At 45.7% G+C, this 23,058-nt stretch overlaps 2 long non-coding RNA genes across 3 annotated transcripts; both read right to left on the bottom strand.

Moving 5' to 3' along the window:
* Positions 1-3,872: 3,872 nt before the first annotated feature.
* LOC140419335 (uncharacterized) lies at positions 3,873-8,183 on the bottom strand. Of its 2 annotated transcripts, XR_011945721.1 has the most exons (3): positions 8,107-8,172; positions 6,741-6,854; positions 3,873-5,001 (listed from the first exon to the last, which is right to left on the bottom strand). It is a non-coding gene; the product is annotated as an uncharacterized lncRNA (long non-coding RNA). The 2 variants fall into 2 exon arrangements; XR_011945722.1 differs by lacking the exon at positions 6,741-6,854 and having other exon boundaries at positions 8,107-8,183.
* Positions 8,184-15,504: 7,321 nt separating this feature from the next.
* LOC140419336 (uncharacterized) lies at positions 15,505-20,948 on the bottom strand. The gene is made up of 2 exons (XR_011945723.1): positions 20,506-20,948; positions 15,505-19,444 (listed from the first exon to the last, which is right to left on the bottom strand). It is a non-coding gene; the product is annotated as an uncharacterized lncRNA (long non-coding RNA).
* Between the last annotated feature and the right edge of the window lie 2,110 nt (positions 20,949-23,058).

Here is a 23,058-nt window from a genome sequence, read left to right on the forward strand (position 1 = left end):
GGTTCTGTGTATGAGAATGTGGTTGTGTGTGTCTGCAGAATATCTGTGCTGCTTCTAATCAGTTGCAACACAAACCTTCCTCTCTCTGAGCAAATGATGTTGGTTCACTGAGAATTCCATCCAGTGATTTGAAAAGTGCCACTCAGAGATTCATAAAATTGTAGGAGGCCTTTCGGCCCATCAGTTCACCAATGACCCTTTGAAACACAAACTTAACTAGGCCCAATCCCCTTCTACCGCACCTTAAGGGGCAATTTAGCATAGCCAATCCACCTAACCTGCACATGATTGGACTATGGACAGAAACCAGAGCTGAGAAAGACACCACTGCCCCGCCAGTTCAAGGCGACTGTCACCTCCAGCCACAGAGATCACCATCCCCCTGATGTGGGTCCAGTAAACTGTTCCCACCTGATCCAGCGCATACGTCTTTTCTGTCTATTTAGCTGATGCATTATATCTCAACTGCTTTATATTCACCGATGATTTCAACCCCCTTTTTGGATAATCTGTGACTCCCAGACACTTGTCCATTAGAGTAGCGGAAAGTCTGAGAACTGAAATAATGCAGAGTAATGATGAGGTGTATTTCTATCACCACTTTTCTTTGAAATCTCCCCCTAAACCAAAAAGAGTCAAAAAGGTTCTTTAAATGGTGTACAAGGAGTTTCACTCCTTAAGGCAGACTTAAGTAGGTGCTATTCAGGGTCAAACTAATATTTCAAGTTATTCCTGGTATAACCTATATCTACAAAGAAGTAAAAGATCTTGCTTCTGGAGTGCCGTTCGAGTTGATCAGACCTTCGTGACCCCCTTGACAATCTCTCTTCTTATCTGTGGGTGTTCTCAGTAGTTTTGATTCTCTGTTCGGCTCCTCAGTACTGCAGTCCCCATGCACCAAAGTAGCTGTAAAAGCTCATGCTGGCAACTAGCGATTCAGGGTATTTATTACCCTTCTAGCAGCCTTACCGTTTACATGGCCTTCTCCTGAAGTAATATCATCTGCTTATTGATTTATATATTTTGTCCATTTCTTAACATATGTTTAATTCTGCTGAAGCATAAGTACACCTCTTTTTAATGTGGTGTTAACATGACCTTAGCTTGTCAAACTTTTACTTAAAGAGTGATACATCTGACCTTAGCTTGTCAGAACACTGGCAGGGAAGCTTCCTGCTAATTAATTTGTTGTATTTCAGTCTTTTAACCCCTTATCATTTTTAAGCATTGCACTTTGTCATATTCCTTTCAAATGTTTCAAATGACATTCTTTCTATTTTACTATTTTACAAAAGTGTTGGTTGCTTTTTGGGAAGAAATTGTACCATAGCAAAGGCAACTGTCATCTCCAGATTTCCACTTTTAACTGGTGTCATTAAGTTTCTATCTTTCACAAATAAACATTATTTAAAGTAATTCCAATCAATTGCTTGCTAAAATAATTACCTTCTATCAAAGGGACTTGTTCCCTTTATGTAACTTAAAACTTAACTTTGCTAGAATTTCTCTAACTTTAAGAAAGGTATTGGGTTACAGCACGAGTTGTTGTGAGGTGTCATCTCAAAGCCTGTGTGATAATAACTGTCTGCAGTCTGAAACCTTTTGCTGCTGTTAACCCTTTGAGAGACTTCTGCTTTAACTTCTCTATATCATTTTTAAGCATTGCATTTTCTCATATTCCTTCGGGTTGATCATCAGACCTTCATATTTCAAATGACATTCTTCACATTTTATTTTACAGGTGTTAGTTGTGGCTCAGTGGTTACATTCTTATCTCTAAAGTCAGCAGGTTGTGGGTTCAAATCCACCTCCAGAAACATGAGCATCAAATCCAGGTTGATGATATGATGCAGTCCTGAGGGAGCACTGCACTGTCAAAGGTCCCGTCTTCCAGATCAGACCTTCAACTCTGGCCCCATCTGCCCTCAGTTGGGTGTAAAAGTTCCCATGATGTTATTCCAAAGAGCAGGGGAGTTCGCCCTGGTTTACTGCTTAATATTCATCCCTCAACAAACATCACTGAACAGATTCTCTGGTCACAGTCACATTTCTGTTTGTGGGATCTTGGTGGATTGGCTGTGCTAAATTGCCCCTTAGTGTCCAAAGGTGAAGTGGGGTTACAGTGAGAGGGCGGGGGAAGTGCACCTGGGTGGGGTGCTCTTTTGTAGTGTTGGTGGAAACTCGATGGCCGAATAGCCTCCTTCTGCACTGTAGGGATTCTTCAATGCTGCCAGACCTGTTGAGTTAATTTAGCATTTTCTGCTTTTATTCTATATTACACACCCTTTTAATCCACTGATTATATTTATTGAACCACTGTACCATCAACTACCAGGAACAGTGTGTTGATGTTTCAGCTATTCTGGCCTTGGGTGACTGTGTGGAGTTTGCACATTCTCCCCGTGTCTTTGTGGGTTCCCTCCGGGTGTCCCAGTTTTCACTCGCTGTCCAAAGATGTGGTTAGGTGGATTGGCTGTGCTAAATTGCCCCTTAGTGTCCAAAAAAAAGTTAGGTGGAGTTACTGGGTTACGGGGATAGGGTGGAGGCATGGGCTTAAGTAGGGTGCTCTTTCCAAGGACCAGTGCAGGCTCGATGGGCCAAATGGCCTCCTTCTGCACTGTAAATTCTATGATTCAGTATGATTTTCTCTCTCAGTCTGATCCAATGGGTCTGTCTGGTAATATTTCCCTGATGGTGTCACAGTGGTTAGCACTGTTGCTTCATAGCAGCAGGGTCCCGTGTTCAAATCCCGCTTGGGTCACTGTCTGTTCGGATTCTTCCCGTGTCTGCATGGGTTTCCTCCGGGTGCTCCGGTTTCCTCCCACAAGTCCTCAAAGATGTACTTGTTAGGTGAATTGGACAGTCTGAATTCTCCCTGTGTACCCGAACACACACCAGTGTGGCGACCAGGGGCTTTTCACAGTAACCTCATTGCAGAGTTAATGTAAGCCTACTTGTGACAATAATAATAATCTTTATATGTTTGGGTGTTTGGTATATTAAGGAGCAGGTAGAACTTCCTTGGTTCGACCTGTTGTCCCCTCAGATATTCCACCTGTTTTTGGTTAATGTGTCTGGAGTCTTTGAGTCCTTCCAGTCCGTCTCCAGTTCTCCTTCCTGTCTCGGGTATATGAGTCAAGGGATCTTGGTACTGTAATTCGTGTTGTTTAGTTGTCTGTCTGTCTCCAGCAGGTATTGTTGTCTCTCGATAATGACTATGATGCTACCCTTGCTTCTGGTCTTATGAACATATCCGTGTTTAATCCAAGCTCCCGGATTGTCTGTCTGACTCTCCGGGTAAGATTCTGTTTGTCTCTTGTATTTCACTACTGTGACAGGGCAGATGATTGAAGAGATTCAAACAAGGGAGTTCTGGGAAAGATGGGCAAAGATTTGGGAGGTGACAACATGTTCAATAAGTTTGGAGAGGAGAGGGAGGTTGAAGATGGGGCAGTAATTTGTAAGGATCGCAGGGTCAAGCGTTGTTTTATTGAGGAGGGGGTGATGATGGCAGATTTGAAGGACTGAGGGACAATACCTGAAGAAAGAGAAATGTTGACAATATCCATGGACACAGGGTAGTTGGCTGATCAGTCGCTGAGTGGGAATAGGGTCGATGGGAGAGACACTAGAGAAAGATGTAGGTTCAGGGCTCGGGAAAGTATGAAATTTAGAGACAGTTTGGTCCGGTGGGTTCGTGGAAGGGAGGGAAGCAGCAGAGGCAGCTGATCGGATTTACTCAATCTCAGTTACAAAGAAGCTCCTCACACTTCTTGTTGGAGATGAGGATGGAAGAGACAGGGGAGAGCGAGAGTACTTCAAAAGGAACTAACTTGGGTCAGAGATATTAAAAAGTTTCAACACACTGCGTATTTAACACCAATATGATTTATTTGACTTTTAGTCAGATTATTAGCCCCTGTAAATGGGCTGGAGTTTGTCATCAGCAGAAAGAGATCCAAATGAACACGATTCAGTCCTGAATGTGAGGAACAGCAAAATCCAATCACTGTCGTTACTTGTGGCCTCGTTGGTGACTCAGCAGGTGGGATGAAGTGGTGAATCCCTTCCCACACTCAGAGCAGGCGAATGGTCTCTCCCCAGTGTGAATTCGCTGATGTACAGCGAGGTTAGATAATCGCCTGAACCCAGTCCCGCAGTGAGAGCACCTGAACGGTCTCTCGTCAGTGTGAACACGTTGATGGACCATCAGATTCGTAGAACTTTTATAGCACTTCCCGCAGTCTGCACATTGAAACGGTCTTTCATCAGTGTGAACTCGCTGGTGACTCAGCAGGTGGGATGACTGAGTGAATTCCTTCCCACACTTGGAGCAGGTGAATGGTCTCTCCCCTGTGTGAATTCGCTGATGTGCAGTGAGGTCAGATGATTGCCTGAACCCAGTCCCGCAGTGAGAGCACCTGAACGGTCTCTCATCAGTGTGAACACGTTGATGGAACATCAGATTCCCAGAATTTTTATAGCACTTCCCACAGTCTGGACATTGAAACGGTCTCTCAGCAGTGTGAACTCGCTGGTGACTCAGCAGGTTGGATGACCGAGTGAATCCCTTCCCACACTTAGAGCAGGTGAATGGCCTCTCCCCGGTGTGAACTCGCTGGTGTGTAGAAAGACTAGATGACTCAGTGAATCCCTTCCCACACTTGGAGCAAGTGAATGGTCTCTCCCCAGTGTGACTGCGTCGATGAGTTTCAAGCTTGGATGGAGAAGTGAATCCTTTCCCACAGTCTGCACATTTCCACGGTTTCTCTTCAGTGTGACTGCATTTGTGGCTTGTGAGGCCTGATGATCGACTGAATCCTCGTCCACACACACAACACGTGTACGGTTTCTCCTCACTGTGAACAATGCTTTTTCCTTCCATGTTAAAAGTACGCTGATATTCAGGATATGATAAATTGAGGACTCTGTCAGATCCTGAAGTGATGTTAGGTTAGAGTTTCTGGACTTTGAAGCCTCCCCTTCGAACACCCTGTGAAACTGATTTAAAACAGAAATTAGGGAGCGAGAGAGAACCCACAAAAACACAAAAGGCAGGTTGTGAAATTGAGCTGAATGAATCTGGTCATTTGTGGGGCCGGCACTGGGAAAACGCGACTATGAAAACTGCTGGATTGTTATAAAACCCAACTTGCCTCTTTGGGAGGAGAGAGAAAGAGGCGAAGAGGGATTTTGTATATCTACAAGACATATTAAGAGAGTAGTTGGCAAAGCATATTCGACCTTGAGCTTCATAAATTGAAATATTGATACTGAAACTATGCTTTAGGTGGCAACGTGGTTAGCACTGCTGCCTCACAACTCCAGGGGCCCGGGTTCAATTCGAGTCTCGGTGACTGTGTCTGGAGTTTGCAATTTCTCCCCGTGTCTGCGCGGGTTTCCTCCGGTTTCCTCCCACAGTCCAAACATGTGCAGGTTAGGTGGTTTGTCCATGTTAAATTGCCCCTTAGTGTCCGAAGGTTAGTTGGCGTCACTGGGTTCCGGGGACAGGGTGGAGGCATGGTCTTAAGTTGAAGGAGGGTGCTCTTTGCAAAGGTCAGTGCAGACCTGATGGGCTGAAATGCCGCCTCCTGCACTGTAAATTCTATGATTCTGCACTGTAAGAATTCTATGAACCTCTGGTCACCACGCTTCAGGAAGGATGTGAAGTGGGCAGCATGGATGTGAAGGTTCTTGGAGAAGGTGCAGAGGAGATTTACCAGAATGGTTCCAGCAAAGGAGGTTGAGGGGCGATTTGATTCAGGTACACAATATTACGCCAGATTTCCATCGGGTGGTCAAAGGAACTGTTTCCATTCACTGATCTTACAAGCAGTCGGGACACAGATTTAAAGTTTTGGGTAAAACCTGGATTGAACGATATAAGATCCTGAGGGGTTTTGACAGGGTGGATGTGGAGAGGATGTTTCCTCTTGTGGGAGAATCGAGAACGAGGGCATCACTGTTGCAAAATAAGGAGTCGCCCATTTAAGATGGAGATGAGGATTTTTTATTCTCTTGAGGGCTGTAAGACTTTGGAACTCACGTCCTTAAAAGGCAGTGGCAAGAGAGTCCTTGAATATGTTTAAGGCAGAGCTGGATAGATTCTTGATGAGCAAGGAGGTGAAAGGTTATCAGGGGTAGGCAGGAATGTGGAGTTGAGGTTAGAATGAGATCAGCCGCAATCTTATTGAATGCTGATCAGGCTCGAGGGGCCGAGTGGCCTGTTCCGAGTTTGTATGTAAAAGGTACAGGAGATATGAGGTGATATGACATATGTTTTTACACAGCGAGCGGCAATGACCTGAAACTTGTTGCCTATGAGGGAGTTTGAAAATAGACACAATGAATGATTTGATTTCAAAAGGAAATTGGATAGACATCTGAGGGAAATAAACCTGCGAGGATACAGGGATAGAGCAGGAGAATGGGACTAACTGGATTGCTCCAGAGAGCTAGCATGAACTCAATGGGCCAAATGCCCTTCTCTGCGCCATCATGTCGCTGACTCTTTTGTGCAGGCTAGTTTTGTAATTTAACCCCGGGAGGTTCAGATATCACTCAGGTAAATCTGTGCTACACTCCCTTCGAGGCCATTCTATCCTTCCTCAGGTTTGTTGCCCAGAACTGAACACAGTTCTCCAGGTTTGGTCTAACCAGGGTTTGTGAATCTCGAGGCTTTTCCAGTCACACTGAGACCTGAAATCTTCCCTCACAGACAGAACAGACAAACCTTTTACCTTCCACACCTAGATGCTGCTGAAATTCAGTTTTTAATTAATTGAATGACTGTCAGATCGCATTGTGATGTTTGGTTTGCGTTTCCCGCCTGTTCAACCTCCACTTCCAGTATCCTGTAAATTTACAGAAACCTCACTGTCAGTTTACTTTCCTTGCCAACTTTGATTAAATGTATTCCTGGAGGTTTGATCACATGACCTGCCACCATCCTCCAGCCATTAATCGGTCAACATATCCATCCTTGTGACACACTGCCTTCCTCGGCCAATTGGGAAGCAAAAGGACTCGGTACCTTACAGGACAGTGATTGACTGTCAGCCAAACAACCTTTATTCCATTTTCACTATTTTAATGTCCGCTGAAGAGAAATGTTCAAAGAAAATTACCAAAAATGTTTTTGACTGTCTTAATGATTTCCCAGCTTTGACTCTCACTAAGGCAGAAGGTAAAATTTGAATTCATTGAATGTCTACGGATGACCATGAAACCATGGTAAGAAGTCTTACAACACCAGGTTAAAGTCCAACAGGTTTGTTTGAAATCACTAGCTTTCGGAGCGCTGCTCCTTCCTCAGGTGGATGAAGAGGTATGTTCTAGAAACATATAGAGACAAAGTTGATACAAGACGATACTTTGAATGCGAGCATTTGCCGGTAATTAAGTCTTTACAGATCCAGAGAGAGGGGTAATCCCAGGTTAAAGAGGGGAACACTTCAGCAGTCAAGGGCATTCAGCCTCTGATCTCCGGGTAAGCATTCTCCAAGGCAGCCTTCAGGATGTGCGACAACGCAGAATCACCGAGCAGAAACATATAGCCAAGTTCCGCACACGTGAGTACGGGCTCAACCGGGACCTTGGATTCATGTCGCATTACATTCACCTCCCACCATCTGGCCTGGGCTTGCGAAATCCTACCAACTGTCCTGGCTTGAGACAATTCACACCAGAGGAAGGAGCAGTGCTCTGAAAGCTAGTGATTTGAACCTGTTGGACTTTAACCTGGTGTTTTAAGACTTCTTACTGTGCTCACCCCAGTCGAACGCCGACATCACCACATCATGAAACCATGGTCATCTTCGATGGTCAGCACGGTAGCATAGTGGTTAGCACAGGACTGACCGAGCGGCTGGGCCTCCAACCAATCAGGGTGAATGGGAGGCGGAGCAAAGCCGGCGCTCTCGCCCACTACGCATGCGCTCCGGCGCGTACTTCGTCCACTCGGGCCTGTCTCGGGTAAAAGCCCGAGCAGCATTCGCCGATTCAACTGCCGTGTCCGAGCTCCGTATTCGGGGCTGAGGGCCGACACGGATTGTTTATGAAGCCTCCCGACCCCTCAACCGGCTCTGTCCATCTCTCATGACTTACCGAGCGGGATCTGACCAGTGGATTTCCACCCGACTGCCTGAATCCTGGTCTATCATCGGCACTGCGCATGCTCCAAATCACGTGGGCGACCTCGCTCTGCCCCGCCCCTCATTCACTCCGATTGGTTGGAGGACCAGCCGCTCCGCTGGGTCCCCCAGTCACGCCCCCTCTTCCTATTGGACGGGCTGCCGTCAATCATTCGCAGGGCATGGTGAGCTGGAGCATGCGCAGTGCCGATGCTGGGCTCGGCCGGGAGGTTTCACTGAAACCCGGTGGAGGCTCCAAACACCAATAAGAAGTTTCCGGGCCCGGGTTTGCATCGAGCCGGGGGACAGCTGCGGCCTGCTCCCGGTGACAGGCCTGAGTTAACGGCCGCCGTCTTTATAGAGGCTGCAAACCCGCAGGGGGCAAAACATCAGAGACAGAGTTTGTTGTGAAACCAATGGGATGTAAAACAGGAGGTCAGGGTTACAGTCAACAACAACAACTTCTATTTATATAACACCTTTAACATCAGAAATCATCCCAGTCAACTTCACAGGAACATTATAAAACAAAGTGAGACACCCAGACACAAAAGGAGATATTAGGGCAGGTGACCAAAAACTTGGTCAAAGAGATGAGTTTTAAAGAGTCTGAAAGGAGGTAAGTGAGGTGGAGACGAGGAGGTTTAGGGAGGGAATTCAGTGCTTGGGGCCGAGGGAACTTAAAACCATGACGTAGTAATTGGAATCCAGCGTGTGCAAGAGTCCAGGATCAGAGCTGTGCAGATATCTCGGGGGTTGTGGGGCTGGTGGAGATGACAGACACGGAGAGAGATGAGGCCATGGAGGGGTTTGCAAACAAGGGTGAGAATTGACTGGGAGCGAATGCAAGTCTCGGAGCACAGGGATCACTGGGGAAAGGAACTTGCTGTGTATTAAGACATGGGTAGCAGACTTTTGGATGGCTTTAAGTTTACAGAGGTAGAATGTGGGAGAGCAGCCAGGTGTGTAAGGGAATTGTTGAATCGGGAGGTGACGATGGTAAATTGCCTTAGTATCTAAAAAGGTTGGGGGGGGGGGGGTGGTTACGGGTAAAGGTGGAGGTGTGGGCTTAGCTAGGGAGCTCTTTCCAAGGGCCAGTGCCGATTGGGTGGGCCAAATGGCCTCCTTCTGCACTGTAAATTCTATGAGGTCAGAAGCTCATTGGATCAGTATGAAACCAAATTTACAAAGAGACTGTCTAAGTCTCAGACTGTTGCCAGGGAGAGGGGTAGAGTCGGTATGTCACGAATGGAGGTTGGAGCAGGGACCGAACAGTGGATTCAGTCTTCTCCATATTTGATTGAAGTTATTTAGTCAGCAGGAAGAGAACCAGAATGGACCCTGAGTCTGATATCCGTATAACTTAGTTCGAGAGGGAGAGGAAGAACAAAGGAAACCCTGGAAGATTTGGAGAAACGACCTTTGTGATTGTTCATCAAATCTCCACACAGTCAATTAGTCAGGGTGATTCAGATTATAGTCTGTCACAATGGATGAAGTGACTTATAAAGCATGTTCTTACCTCAAATTATATAACTTTGGTAAAAGGAAATAATGATCCAGTACTTTATTTGGATTTCAGCCCCAGGCAGGAGTAGAATGTGTGGACGGGGATTTACAGCTTTGGGGAAAGAAGAGAGACAAAAATGTTCTGCAGAAATTGGAATTAACTGTTCTGAATTTCTATCCTGTACTGAAAGTGTGACCTTTGTAAACTCCTTTTACAGGGCAATAGGAGAGGATTTTCAGACAGGAAACACAAAACCAAATATCACATTACGATCCGACAGTGTCACTCGGTTGGTGTGGACCTGAATATCCTCAGACTATAAATTGGAATGAAAAATGTTTGTTCTGTTTGTGGGAAAATATTTCAATCATCAGTGTGATTGGAAAACACCGAGACACACACACACCTGAGTGAGTGTGTTCCAGTGAACTGACTGTGGAAAGAGCTTTAACCAGTTACAGCCTGGAAAAACACACCATTCACTGAGGGGAGAAACCATACACGTGTTCTGTGTGAGGACCAAGCTTCACTTGATTGTCTAAAGAGGAAACAGACAAAGACACTGACTCCATGGAGATACCGTTGAAACCGTGGAGTATGATTTTCGCTTAGGGGGTTTCCAAAATGCGAGAGGTACCGGGTCCATATCCCGGACGAGCCCTGCAAAGTGCTTGACTGGGGAGGTGATGGTGTAGTGGCATTGTCACTGGATGAGTAATCCCGAGACCCAGCACAATTCTCTGAGAATGCAGGTTCAAACCCCACCACGGCAGATGCTTCATCGTGGTTTGTATTTGAACTTGAATCCAATAAATCAGGGGATGCACAGTGGTTAGCACAGTTCCAGCTCCACTGTCCCAGGTTCGATTCCCGGGTTGGGTCACTGTCTATGCGGAGTCTGCATGTTCTCCCTGTGTCTGCGTGGGTTTACCCTGGGTGCCCCAGTTTTCTCCCACAGTCCAAAGATGTGCAGGTTCGGTGGAGTGGCCACGCTAAATTGCTCTTAGTGTCCAAAAGGGTTAAGTGGGGTTACTGGGCTATGGGGACAGGGTGGAGGTGTGGGCTTGAGAAGGGCCAGTGCAGACTCGATGTGCCGAATGGCCTGTTCTGCACTGTAAATTCTATGATTGTGGAAGTTGGATGTTAAACAGTTTAGTGAGAATCGGGTCAAAGGAGCAAAGGGTAAGTCTCACAGACAAGATGAGCGCTGATAGAGCATGATGGGAAACAGCAGGAAAATAGGAGAAAGTTGTGAGTTCAGAATTTGGATGAGAAAGGTCTTCGAGGCAGATTTACTGAGTGGGTTAGTGGAAGAGGAGCTGTAGAATCAGCTGATCGGATTGTTTCAATGGTCGGGTTTTCCAGTCCTTCCTGCTGGCTGGATCTTCCAGTCCCACAGGTCTCTCAGTCTGCTGTTCCGGTTCATTGGTTGTCTCATTGGGTTCACTGTATGCCTCCTGGTGCCAGTGGAAGAACACCCGGAGCCTCATTCGCCTGATGAATTCCCTGGGGCCGAGAAACTACGACATCTTCACAGCCTTCAACAAGTCATCGATGAAGACAAACATGTTTTTGAGGATGAGAGTGTGATACCGGTGGGTAGGCTGAAGGAAGTAGATGTTCTGAAGAAGGATATATTAGCAATTTTGAAAAACCTGTGGGTCAACAAGTCCCCTGGGCCAGATGGGATATATCCAAGGATTCTTTGGGAGGCAAGGGATGAGATTGCAGAGCCTTTGGCTTTGATCTTCGGGTCCTCACTGTCCACGGGATAGTGCCAGATGACTGGAGAGTGGCGAATGTTGTTCTTCTGTTCAAGAAAGGGAATAGGAATGACCCTGGTAATTATAGGCCAGTTAGTCTTATTTTGGAGGTCGGTAAGATAATGGAAAAGGTCCTAAAGGATAGGATTTATGACCATTTGGAAAGATGCAGCTTAATCCGGATTCGTGAAGGGTAGGTCTTGCCTCACAAATTTGATTGAATTCTTTGAGGAGGTAACTAAGTGTGTAGATGAAGGTCGAGCAGTTGATGTCGTATACATGGGTTTTAGTAAGGCGTTTGATAAGGTCCCCCATGGTCGGCTCATGAAGAAAGTAAGGAGGTGTGGGATAGAGAGAAATTTGGCCAATTGGATAAGTAACTGGCTATCACATAGAAGATAGAGGGTGGCGGTGGATGGAAAATTTTCAGACTGGAGACCAGTTACCAGTGGTGTACCACAGGGATCAGTGCTGGGTCCTCTGCTATTTGTGATTTTTCTCAATGACTTGGAGGGGGCTGAAGGGTGGGTCAGTAAATTTGCTGATAACACCAAGATTGGTGGAGTAGTGGATGAGGTGGAAGGCTGTTGTAGGCTGCAAAGAGATATTGATAGGATGCAGAGCTGGGCCGAAAAATGGCAGATGGAGTTAAACCCTGATAAGTACGAGGTGATTCATTTTGGTAGAAAAAAATTGAATGCGAATTACAGGGTCAACGGCAGGGTTTTGAGGAATGTGGAGGAACAGAGCGATCTTGGGGTTCATGTCCACAGATCTCTGAAGATTGCCACTCAAGTGGATAGAGCCGTGAAGAAGGCTTATAGTGTGTTAGCGTTTATTAACAGGGGGCTTGAGTTTAAGAACCAGGGGGTTATGCTGCAACTATACATGACCCTGGTGAGACCACATTTGGAATATTGTGTGCAGTTCTGGTCGCCTCATTATAGGAAGGATGTGGAAGCATTGGAAAGGGTGCAAAGGAGATTTATCAGGATGCAGCCTGGTTTGCAGCATAGGTCTTATGAGGAAAGTTTGAGGGAGCTAGGGCTTTTCTCTTTGGAGCGGAGGAGGATGATAGGCGACTTAATAGAGGTTTATAAGATGATCAGGGGGACAGATAGAGTCGACGTTCAGAGACTATTTCCTTGGGTGGATGTAGCTGTTACAAGGGGGCATAACTATAAGATTCAAGGTGGGAGATATAGGAGGGATGTCCGAGGTAGGTTCTTTACTCAGAGAGTGGTTAGGGTGTGGAATGGACTGCCTGCTGTGATAGTAGAGTCGGACACTTTAGGAACTTTCAACCGGTTATTGGATAGGCACATGGAGCACACCAGAATGACAGGGAGCGGGATAGCTTGATCTTATTTCGGACAATGCTCGGCCCACCATCAAGGGCCGAAGGGCCTGTTCTGTGCTGTACTGTTCTATGTTTTATGTTCTATCTTGCCAAGGCCATCCCCGCTACTTTCCTTCAAACAACTGCGCAACCTCAAACAGACCATTGAATGCAGCAAACTACCCGGCGTTCAGGAGAACAGCGACCATGACACCAAACAACCCTGCCATGGCAACGTCTGCAAGACGTGCCAGATCATCAACATGGGTACCACCATTACACGTGAGAACACCCCCCAACCAACAATGCGGTATATTCTTGTGCGACTCGGCCAACGTTATCTAACTTATAAGCTGCAGCAAAGGATGTCCCGAGGCATGGTACATTGGCGAGGCCATGCAGACGCTGTGACAACGGACGAACGGACATTGCGCAACAATCGCCAGGCAGGAATGTTCCTTCCAGTCGGGGAACACTTCAGCAGTCAAGGGCATTCAGCCTCTGATCTTCAGGTAGGCGTTTTCCAAGGCGGCCTTCAGGACTCGCGACAACGCAGAATCGCCGAGCAGAAACTGCTAGCCAGGTTCCGCACACAGGAGTACGGCCTCAACCGGGACCCTGGATTCATGTCACATCACATGTGCTTGCAAAATACTGTCCTGGCTTGAGACAATTCACACCTCTTTAACCTGTGATTATCCCTCTCTCCAGTCGTACTGTATGGACCTGTAAAGACTTAATTACTTGCAAAGACTCGCATTCAAAGTATGATTTTGCATCATTGAATTTTTCTACATATAGAACATAGAACAGACAGTGCGGAAGGAGGCCATTCGGTCCATCGAGTCCGATTCAAAATTGGCAGAAGCATTAAATGCTTCTAATTTATGATGTGGAGATGCTGGTGTTGGACTGGGGTGGGCACAGTAACAAGTCTTACATCACCAGGTTAATGTCCAGCATATTTGTTTAGAATCACTGGCTTTCAGAGCACCTTTCGCCCGTTAGGTGAATGTGATAACCTCTAGGCTTCAGAAACAGCTGGCAGCACGGTACCCAATGGCCCTGTGCAACATTCAACTGCACAGTCTTGCTGCAGCTTTCACTGGTTCAGCTGAGAGGCCAGGTCACTTATTACATGAAGACAGCTGTTCCTTTAAAACAGATGTCTCAACTCATAAGACCATAAGGTGTAGAACTTACGTTGAACTTTAGCATTTGTTCAGTAAATATCTAACGGAACAATGCTCTCGATTCAATCATTAATGCATCATTCTTACCTTCCTACAGAAAATTTCCACCAATTTTACTCAATATTTGTTTCATTATTCAGTGTTGAACATCAGTATATTTATGTGTTATATATGATTTCAGTTTGAATTGAATAGCTCTCGAGTCTTCACTCTGAATAACTCTGAAATATACACCATTGAATTGCAAACACGACTGACCAAGAAAAGAAAGCGTTTCACTGGGTAACAGAAATCCCATCAATCTTTGTTCAGTTTGACCACAGTCAGCCTTTGAACAAAGACAAATATAGTTAAATGGAAGTGAATTGAGAATTACGTGTTGCTTATATTTGACCTCTCTGTGTTTTGGTATGAAACATTCTGCAGCCTAAATCCCGTTCATGTATAAGAAAGGAGGGGTGACAGCAAATCCGCACTGAGCCTGGATTTCCTCATCTCCCTGAGTGGCTTTTCCTGTTTCTCTATCATTAAGGCCGAATTTTTCAAAAAGGTGGTTCAGTTAAATCTCTGCCATTTCCTCGAATTCAGTTACAGTATCGTTTGTGTTTGTCTATATGAGCACACATTACCATTAGGTATGTTTTGGATGGTGATTAAAATATTAATCTGAGTCTACAAAGCCATTAAATTATTTTGTGAACTGAGCAAACTGCCAAGATCCGCACTTTGTTTTTTCATGTGTGTAACGATCTGTCTGGACTGTACGCAGAACAATACTTTTCACTGTACTCGGTACACGTGAGAATAAATCAAATCCAATCAAAGAGAGTTTCTTACTCGTCTTCAAATTGAACAATGAGTCTTCTTAAAAATTATTCATTCATGGGAGGTGGGTGTCACTGGCTGGGCCAGCATTTACTGCTCATTCCAATTGCCCTTGAACTGCGTGTCTTGTGAGGCTATTTCAGAGGGCATTTACAAATCAGCCACAACATTGCTGTGGATCTGGAGTCACATATAGGCCAGGCCATGGAAGGAGAGCAGATTTCCTGAAGGACATTAGTGAACCAGATGAGTTTTTACAACAATCAAGAATGTTATCATCAGACTTTTAATTTGATACTGTCATTCAATTTCAGTTTCACCATGTGTCAAAGGCAGATTCGATCCCAGATCCCCAGAGCATTAACCTGGGTCTCTGGATTACTCGCACAGTAACAATACCATTCCTCCAATGCCTAGCCCACATAGTCTTGGCAGAATATGATGTGTTCTATGATCTATTCTTGCAATGACTCTATAGAATTGCTGGTGACTTAGCCAGAACGATGATTTATTAATGTACACGTGGTAAGGGAATGATTAGAATGCTATACAGACCAAGTTATCACAGAGTTAGATTCGACACTCTTGGAACTACCCTTATGTGCAACTGGCCTCGTGCACGCTTTACAACCTTCTGCTGGTCTCTGGATGTCACCTGACTGATGCCTGACACCACCTACTGGTGGGAGGTCACACTGCTGAGTACATGTAATATTATATACACGCTTCTCACCACATCTCGTAACTTCGCAAAATTATTGAGCAATTTATTTTTTTAAACAAATTCTGATAGCTCTGCAGTTTCTGGAAACATTTTGGTTGATCATTTATTTTTTAAAATAAAGATCTAGTCTTTACAATATAATTACCTAATACACCAATTCACTAATGATGATCAATGTTCACTACTGAATAATCATGAATATAATTATTGTTTTTTTGCTATAAAATCAATACATAGTTAATAAAGAAAAGGTACAGAAGGTGAAATGGCTGCAGGAAGCCACATGCTAGAGGTATAAAAGGGCTTGCTTGACCTTGTGAATACACTGTGAAAATGACAATTTTATAACTAAATGTGATTACACATGGTACTTACAGCTTCCTACATTACAACAGTGAATATGTTTCAAAAGTACTCCATTGGCTTTAAAACACTTGAGGAGATCCAGTGGCAGTGAGAGATTTTATAGAAATGTACATTTATTCTAATTGTCTGCAAACTAAGATATATTACACTCGGTGTCCTCATCAGAATCATTGATGAAGACGGAGTCTTAATTTTGTGTAATAACCATGGCGTTGACACATTTTGATTACTCTGTGAACCTCCAGACACATGTAAAACGAGCGCAAACAACCTCGAACCTACTACCTATGAGAGTAGGAGATGCAGAGACGACGGAAGAATTTCAATCGGAAATTGGACAAGCACTGAGAGAAATAAACCTGCACAAATTTGGTGATAGAACAGGGCAATGGACAGACTAGCTTGCTCCACAGAGAGCCAACACAGTCTCAGAGGGCTGGATGGCCCTATTCTCCACCCTCCAGATGCTGTGATCTCAGGAGAGAAATTCAGCTATTCCAGCCACTCCAACTAACTGGAGTCACTTATCCCTGGTGCCATTCTTGCACAATGGTTAGCACTGTTGCTTCACAGCACCAGGGTCCCAGGTTCGATTCTTGGTTTGGGTCACTGTGTGGAGTCTGCACATTCTTCCCGTGTCTGCGTGGGTTTCATCCGGGTGCTCCAGTTTCCTACCACAAGTCCTGAAAGATGTGCTTGTTAGGTGAATAGGAGATTCTGAATTCTCCCTCCGTGTAACCGAACAGGCGCTGGAGTGTGATGACTGGGGTTTTTTCGCAGTAACTTCATTTCAGTGTTAATGTAAGCCTACTTGTGACAAAAATAAAGATTATTATTCTTGTAAATGTCCTCCACACCCTCTCTAAGAACTTCACATCTGTCTGAAAGTGTGGGCCCATATCTTGGGTTCCATTCCAGAGGGATAGAATTGAAAAGCACGGAGGAAATGTTCAACTTGTACAGAACCAGGGTTAGACTACACTGGGCGCACTGTCAACATTGGTGATCTCCATTTAGAAAAAGAAAATAGAGGCACTGGATAAGGTGCAACAAAGATTCATAATAGACAGAGCTGAGAGCAGTTAACACTCATGATGTGGAAATGCCGACCATCAGGTGCATAGAGACACAGAGAGATCTGGGCATGCAGGTCCACAGATACTTAAAAGTGGCAGCACAGGTGGAAATGGTGGTGAAGAAAGCATATGCCATGCTTGCCTTGATAGGACGGGGTATCGAGTATAAAAGCTCGATAATTATGTGACAATTGCATAGAATGTTGGTGAGGTCACATTTGGAATACTGTGTCCCAATTCTGGTCACTGCACTACCAGAAGGACGTGGAGGCTCTGGAGAGAGAGTACAGAAAAGGTTTACCAGGATGTTGCCTGGTATGGAGGGTATTAGCTTTGAGGAGAGATTGAATAAACGGCATTGTTTTCGCTAGAGAGACGGATGCTGAGGGACAACCTGATAGAAGTTTATAAAATTATTAGGGGTACAGATAGAGTGAACAATTAGAGGATTCTTCCCCAGTGCGGAAATGACAATTACAAGGGGGCACATGTTCAAGGTGAGGGGGGAAAGGTTCAGTGGAGATGTATGGGGGGAGTATTTTACACAGGGTGGTGGTGGCCTGGAATGCTCTGCCAAGTGAGGTGGTTGAGGCAGATAAGTTAGCGACCTTTAAGACTTATCAGGATAGGGGTATAGAAGGATACAGGCAGTTGGTCGAGACAGGACACGTGTTCGGTGCAGGCTTGCAGAGCCGAAGTGCCTGTTCCTGTGCTGTATTGTTCTTTGTTCTCTACAGGGCCTTGGCAAGGCCGTACCTGGAATATTGTGTGCAGTTTTGGCCTCATTATCTGAGGAAGGATGTTCTTGCTCTAGAGGGAGCGCAGCGAAGGTTTACCAGACTGATTCCTGGGATGGTGGGACTGACGTATGAGAGACTGAATCAGTTAGGATTGTATTCGCTGGAGTTCAGAAGAATGGGGGATCTCATAGAAACCTATAATATTCTAACAGGACTTGAAAGGGTAGATGTGGGAAAGATTTTCTCGAAGGCGGGAGTGTACAGAACCAGTGGTCGCAGTCTGAGGATACGGGGTAGACCATTTAGGACAGAGATGAGGAGAAATTTCTTCAACCAGAGAGTGGTGAGCCTGTGGAATTTGTTACCACAGGAAATAGTTGAGGCCAATACATTGAATGTTTTCAAGAAGCAGTTAGACATAGCACTGAGGGCGAAGGGATCAAAGGATATGGAGGGGAAATTGGGATTAGGCTATGGAGTTAGATGATAAGCCACAATCATAATGAATGGCAGAGCAGGTGCAATGGGCCAAATGGCCTCTTCCTGCTCCTATTTTCCATGTTTCTATGTAATCCCTTCCCACACTAAGAGCAGGTGAATGGCCTCTCCCCAGTGTGAACTCGCTGGTGTGTCTGCAGGATGGATGAATCAATAAATCCCTTCCCACACTGAGAGCAGGTGAACGGCTTCTCCCCAGTGTGAATTCGCTGATCTCATAGAATAGAATTTACAGTGCAGAAGGAGGCCATTCGGCTCATCGAATCTGCACCGGCTCTTGGAAAGAGCACCCTACCCAAGGTCAACACCTCCACCCTATCCCCACAACCCAGTAACCCCACCCAACACTAAGGGCAATTTTGGACACTAAGGGCAATTTAACATTGCCAATCCACCTAACCTGCACATCTTTGGACTGTGGGAGGAAACCGGAGCACCCGGAGGAAACCCACGCACGCACGGGGAGGATGTGCAGACTCCACACAGACAGTGACCCAAGCTGGAATCGAACCTGGGACCCTGGAGCTGTGAAGCAATTGTGCTATCCACAATGCTACCGTGCTGCCCTCAATGTTTCCGCAGGGTGGATGAATCAATGAATCCCTTTCCACACTGAGAGCAGGTGAACGGCCGCTCCCCAGTGTGACTGAGTCGATGAATCTCCAGCACAGATGAGACTCTGTATCCCTTCCCACAGTCCCCATATTTCCATGGTTTCTCCATGTTTTGGGTCCCCTCGTGTCTCTCCAGATTGGATAATCAGTGGAAGCCTTGTCTACACTCAGAACATGTGCACTGTCTCTCCTCACTGTGAATGGTGTGATGTCTACACACAGAACATGTGCACTGTCTCTCCTCACTGTGAATGGTGTGATGTCTACACACAGAACATGTGCACTGTCTCTCCTCACTGTGAATGGTGGGATGATTTTTCAGGCTGTGTAACTGGTTAAAGCTCTTCCCACAGTCAGTTCACTGGAACATTCTCACTCGGGTGTGTGTTGTGTGGGTCTTGGTGCTTTTCCAGTCACACTGATGTTTCCACAGTCAGTTCACTGGAACTCTCTCACTCGGGTGTGTGTTATGTGGGTCTCGGTGCTTTTCCAGGCACATTCATGTTTAAAATCTTTTGAAGCCGACAGATTGGACAACCATTTCTCCTTCTCGCCGATGATGCCCGATGATATCTAGTTCAGAAGGAATCGAGTGAGTTTGTCACATCATGTTTGAGACATGATGTTTGAGATTTCTGTCTATAATTCCTCCTCTTCCAATATCCTTCAAAAACAATTTACAAAGTCAGCACTTAGTACAGGATAGAAATTCAGAACAGACAATTCTAGTTCCAATGGAACATTATTTCTTCTCTTGTTCTCCAAAAGCTGTAAAATGCTGTAAATGACTCAAAGGGCCGAATGGCCTGCTTCTGCACTGTAAATTCAATGATAATCTATGATTAATCTAGGACAAAGGTTCGGCACAACATCGTGGGCCGAAGGGCCTGTTCTGTGCTGTATTTTCTATGTTCTATGTTCTATGCCCACCCCACACAATCTCCCTCCATTCTCACTCTGCTGTATGTAATATTCACCCTCCCAATTTTCCTGAAGGGCTGATCAATGTGGATTGACAGATCCAAGCTCAGCTCATTGCTTCTTGACCAGGACACAGAGATTATAATAGGAGCAGGAGTAGGCCATTCGGCCCACTGAGTCTGCTCAACCATTCAATGCGATCCTTGGCCGATCCACCTCAGCACCATTTCCCCACACGAACCCCATATCCCTCGATATCTTCAATATTTGGAATCCTTTCAATGTTTGTTTTGAACAAACTGAGGCTCCACATTCCTCTGGGGAAGAGAATTCCAAAGCATCACCACATCCTCGAGTGAAGAAATCCCTCCTCATCTCAGCTTTCACTCTATTTTCCTACTTGTTCCCATAACGCTGAACTCCATTGTCAATAGAATATCTGTCAAACTTGTGCTTCAATATCTTCAATGACCCCCAGATACAACTGGTCCCTGTGGAAGAGAAATCCAAAGACTAACAACCCTCTGAGGGAAGAGATGACTGGAAATCTATAACATAGCGACAGTCTTATGTTACAGGACAATAAATAATAATGCATTTACTTTATTACAAACTGTAAATAATATAACTAATCTGTTGCAACTGTCCTGGCTTGGGACAATTTGCACCTCTTTATACTGTGATTATCCCTCTCTGCAGTCACACCGTCTGGACCTGTAAAGACTTAATTATCTGCAAAGACTCGCATTCAAAGTATCGTCTTTCATCATTGGCTATGTTTGTGTAACCTACCTCTTCACTCACCTGATTAAGAAGGTACATTCTGAAAACTCGTGATTCCAAATAAACCTGTTGGACTTTAACCTGTTGTTGTCAGACTTCTTACTGAGCCTGGCCCAGTCCAACGCGGCATCTCCACATTCTGAACAATGGGGAACAAGCTCCTCCCACTCATTGAAACATCGCCTCGACAAAGACTGCAAACGCGCATGCGCCCTGATGCACATCCAATAAAAATGGCAGCCGTTAACTCGAGCCGAAGATAAGGAGCTGGAGCTCGATACAAACTGGGTCACGTAAAACTTTCCGAGTTTTGCGATTGCAGCAGTTTTACACAACGTTTCCGCCCACTCCCGCGATCTCTCGCTTCCTCCATATTGTTAAGCGCCTATTACTGATTTCAGATCTGAAGACACAGTTCTTCCCGATCGCCATTACCCACCCTGCGCATGCTTCAATCACAGAAAGTCCCGTATCTCATTCACTCCGATTGGCTGGAGGTCCAGCCGTTCTCGGACGGTCCTCCAGTCCCGCCCCTCCTCTTCCTACTGGTCCGGAGCTGCCGTCAATCACCCGGGCATTGTGACGGTGGCAGAAGGTGAGAGCGGCCACAGGCTCAGGCTGACTCGCTGATTGATCAATAATAACATTGTTTCACATTTGGCTCTGGGGCCGCACTCGGGATTTATAAACTCCGCCCACCGACACTGACCTCTCACCTGACATCTCACAATGCCCGGGCAATGATTGACGGCAGCTCTGGAACAATAGGAGGAGAAGGGGATTGGTTGGAGGACCGAACGGGAGCGGCTGGTCCTCCAACAATCAGTGAATGAAGGGCGGGACTCTCGGGGTGCCGGATCTTCACAGAAGAAGCAGGCGCATGTGGCAACTCAAACAAAGGAAGGTTTGTCTCCTCAATTTCTGACCTGGATGCATAGTGATGATTTTTGGAAACAGAGATTACAGCTAACGGGCAAAAAATAAAAAAATTGGGCCTTATTTTCTTGAGAAATCAATTGACTCAGTCGTGACCTGATACAAGTCTTTAAAATGATCTGTGGGTTGGACAGGGGAGAGGTGGGGCGGATGCTGCCAATTGTAAAGGAGTCGAAAACTGGGAGTCAGGAATAAACATGGGCGGCACGGTAGCACAGTGGTTAGCACTGAGAAACGGTGCGGGATTTGCGGTTGAAACTGAGGAGGCTGACAAGCACTGTTGCTTCACAGCACCAGGATCCCAGGTTCAATTCCCACTCGGGTCACTGTCTGTGCGGAGTCTGTATGTTCTCCCCGTGTCTGCGTGGGTTTCCTCCCACAAGTCCCGAAAGATGTGCTTGCTCAGTGAATTGGACATTCTGAATTCTCCCTCAGTGTCCCCGAACAGGCGCCGGAATGTGACAACTGGGGGCTTTTCACAGTAACTTCATTGCATAAGCCTACTTGTGACAATAATAACAATTATTATTATTATTATAAACTAGGTCATAAATACTAATAAATTACTAATTTATTAATAAATTACTAATAAATCCAAGAGGGAGATATGGACACATTTCTTTATTCACTGGATTAGAATGTGCAACTTGTTACCAGGGAAGGAGTTGAGGAAAGTGCTGAATTGTTTCCAAAAGGAAGTGGGACAAGCACATGAGAAAAGGGAATGGAAAGATCAGCTGACAGGCTGAGATGAGGTGGATGGGCTGGAAGGAGATGTGTGTCGAGGATAATCAGCAGCAGAACAGTTGGAAACAGGTCAGAACAACTGGCATGTTCATTGTAGAATCTAAGTGATTCTATGTAAACTTCTATTACACAATGTTAGGATTGCAGATGGGAAATTCAAACCAAACATCATGTCAAGTCCTAACAGAGTCTATTGATTCATCAGGAGTTGAAAATCATCAGCCTTTCAATGTGGAAGGAGAAATGTTTGTCCTGCCTGAGAGAAAAGATTGCAAACATCAGTGTGACTGGAAAAGCACTGAGGCACATACACACAGTGATTATTCCAGGGAACTGGCTGTGCAAAGAGCTTTAACCAAACACAGAGTCTGAAAGAATATTGCACCATTTACATCAGGAAGAGACCGTACTCAGGCTGTGTGTGTGGACCAGGCTTCACATCAGGAAGAGACCGTACTCAGGCTGTGTGTGGACCAGGTTTCACATCAGGAAGTGACCGTACTCAGGCTGTGTGTGTAGGCCAGGCTTCACATCAGGAAGAGACCGTACTCAGGCTGTGTGTGTGGACCAGGTTTCACATCAGGAAGAGACCGTACTCAGGCTGTGTGTGTGGACCAGGTTTCACATCAGGAAGTGACCGTACTCAGGCTGTGTGTGTGGGCCAGGCTTCACATCAGGAAGTGACCGTACTCAGGCTGTGTGTGTGGACCAGGTTTCACATCAGGAAGTGACCGTACTCAGGATGTGTGTGTGGACCAGGTTTCACATCAGGAAGAGACTGTACTCAGGCTGTGTGTGTGGACCAGGTTTCACATCAGGAAGTGACCGTACTCAGGCTGTGTGTGTGGACCAGGTTTCACATCAGGAAGTGACCGTGCTCAGGCTGTGTGT

Source organism: Scyliorhinus torazame, chromosome 5 (genome assembly GCF_047496885.1).
Source record: "Scyliorhinus torazame isolate Kashiwa2021f chromosome 5, sScyTor2.1, whole genome shotgun sequence".
In the NCBI taxonomy this organism is placed as follows: Eukaryota; Metazoa; Chordata; class Chondrichthyes; order Carcharhiniformes; family Scyliorhinidae; genus Scyliorhinus; species Scyliorhinus torazame.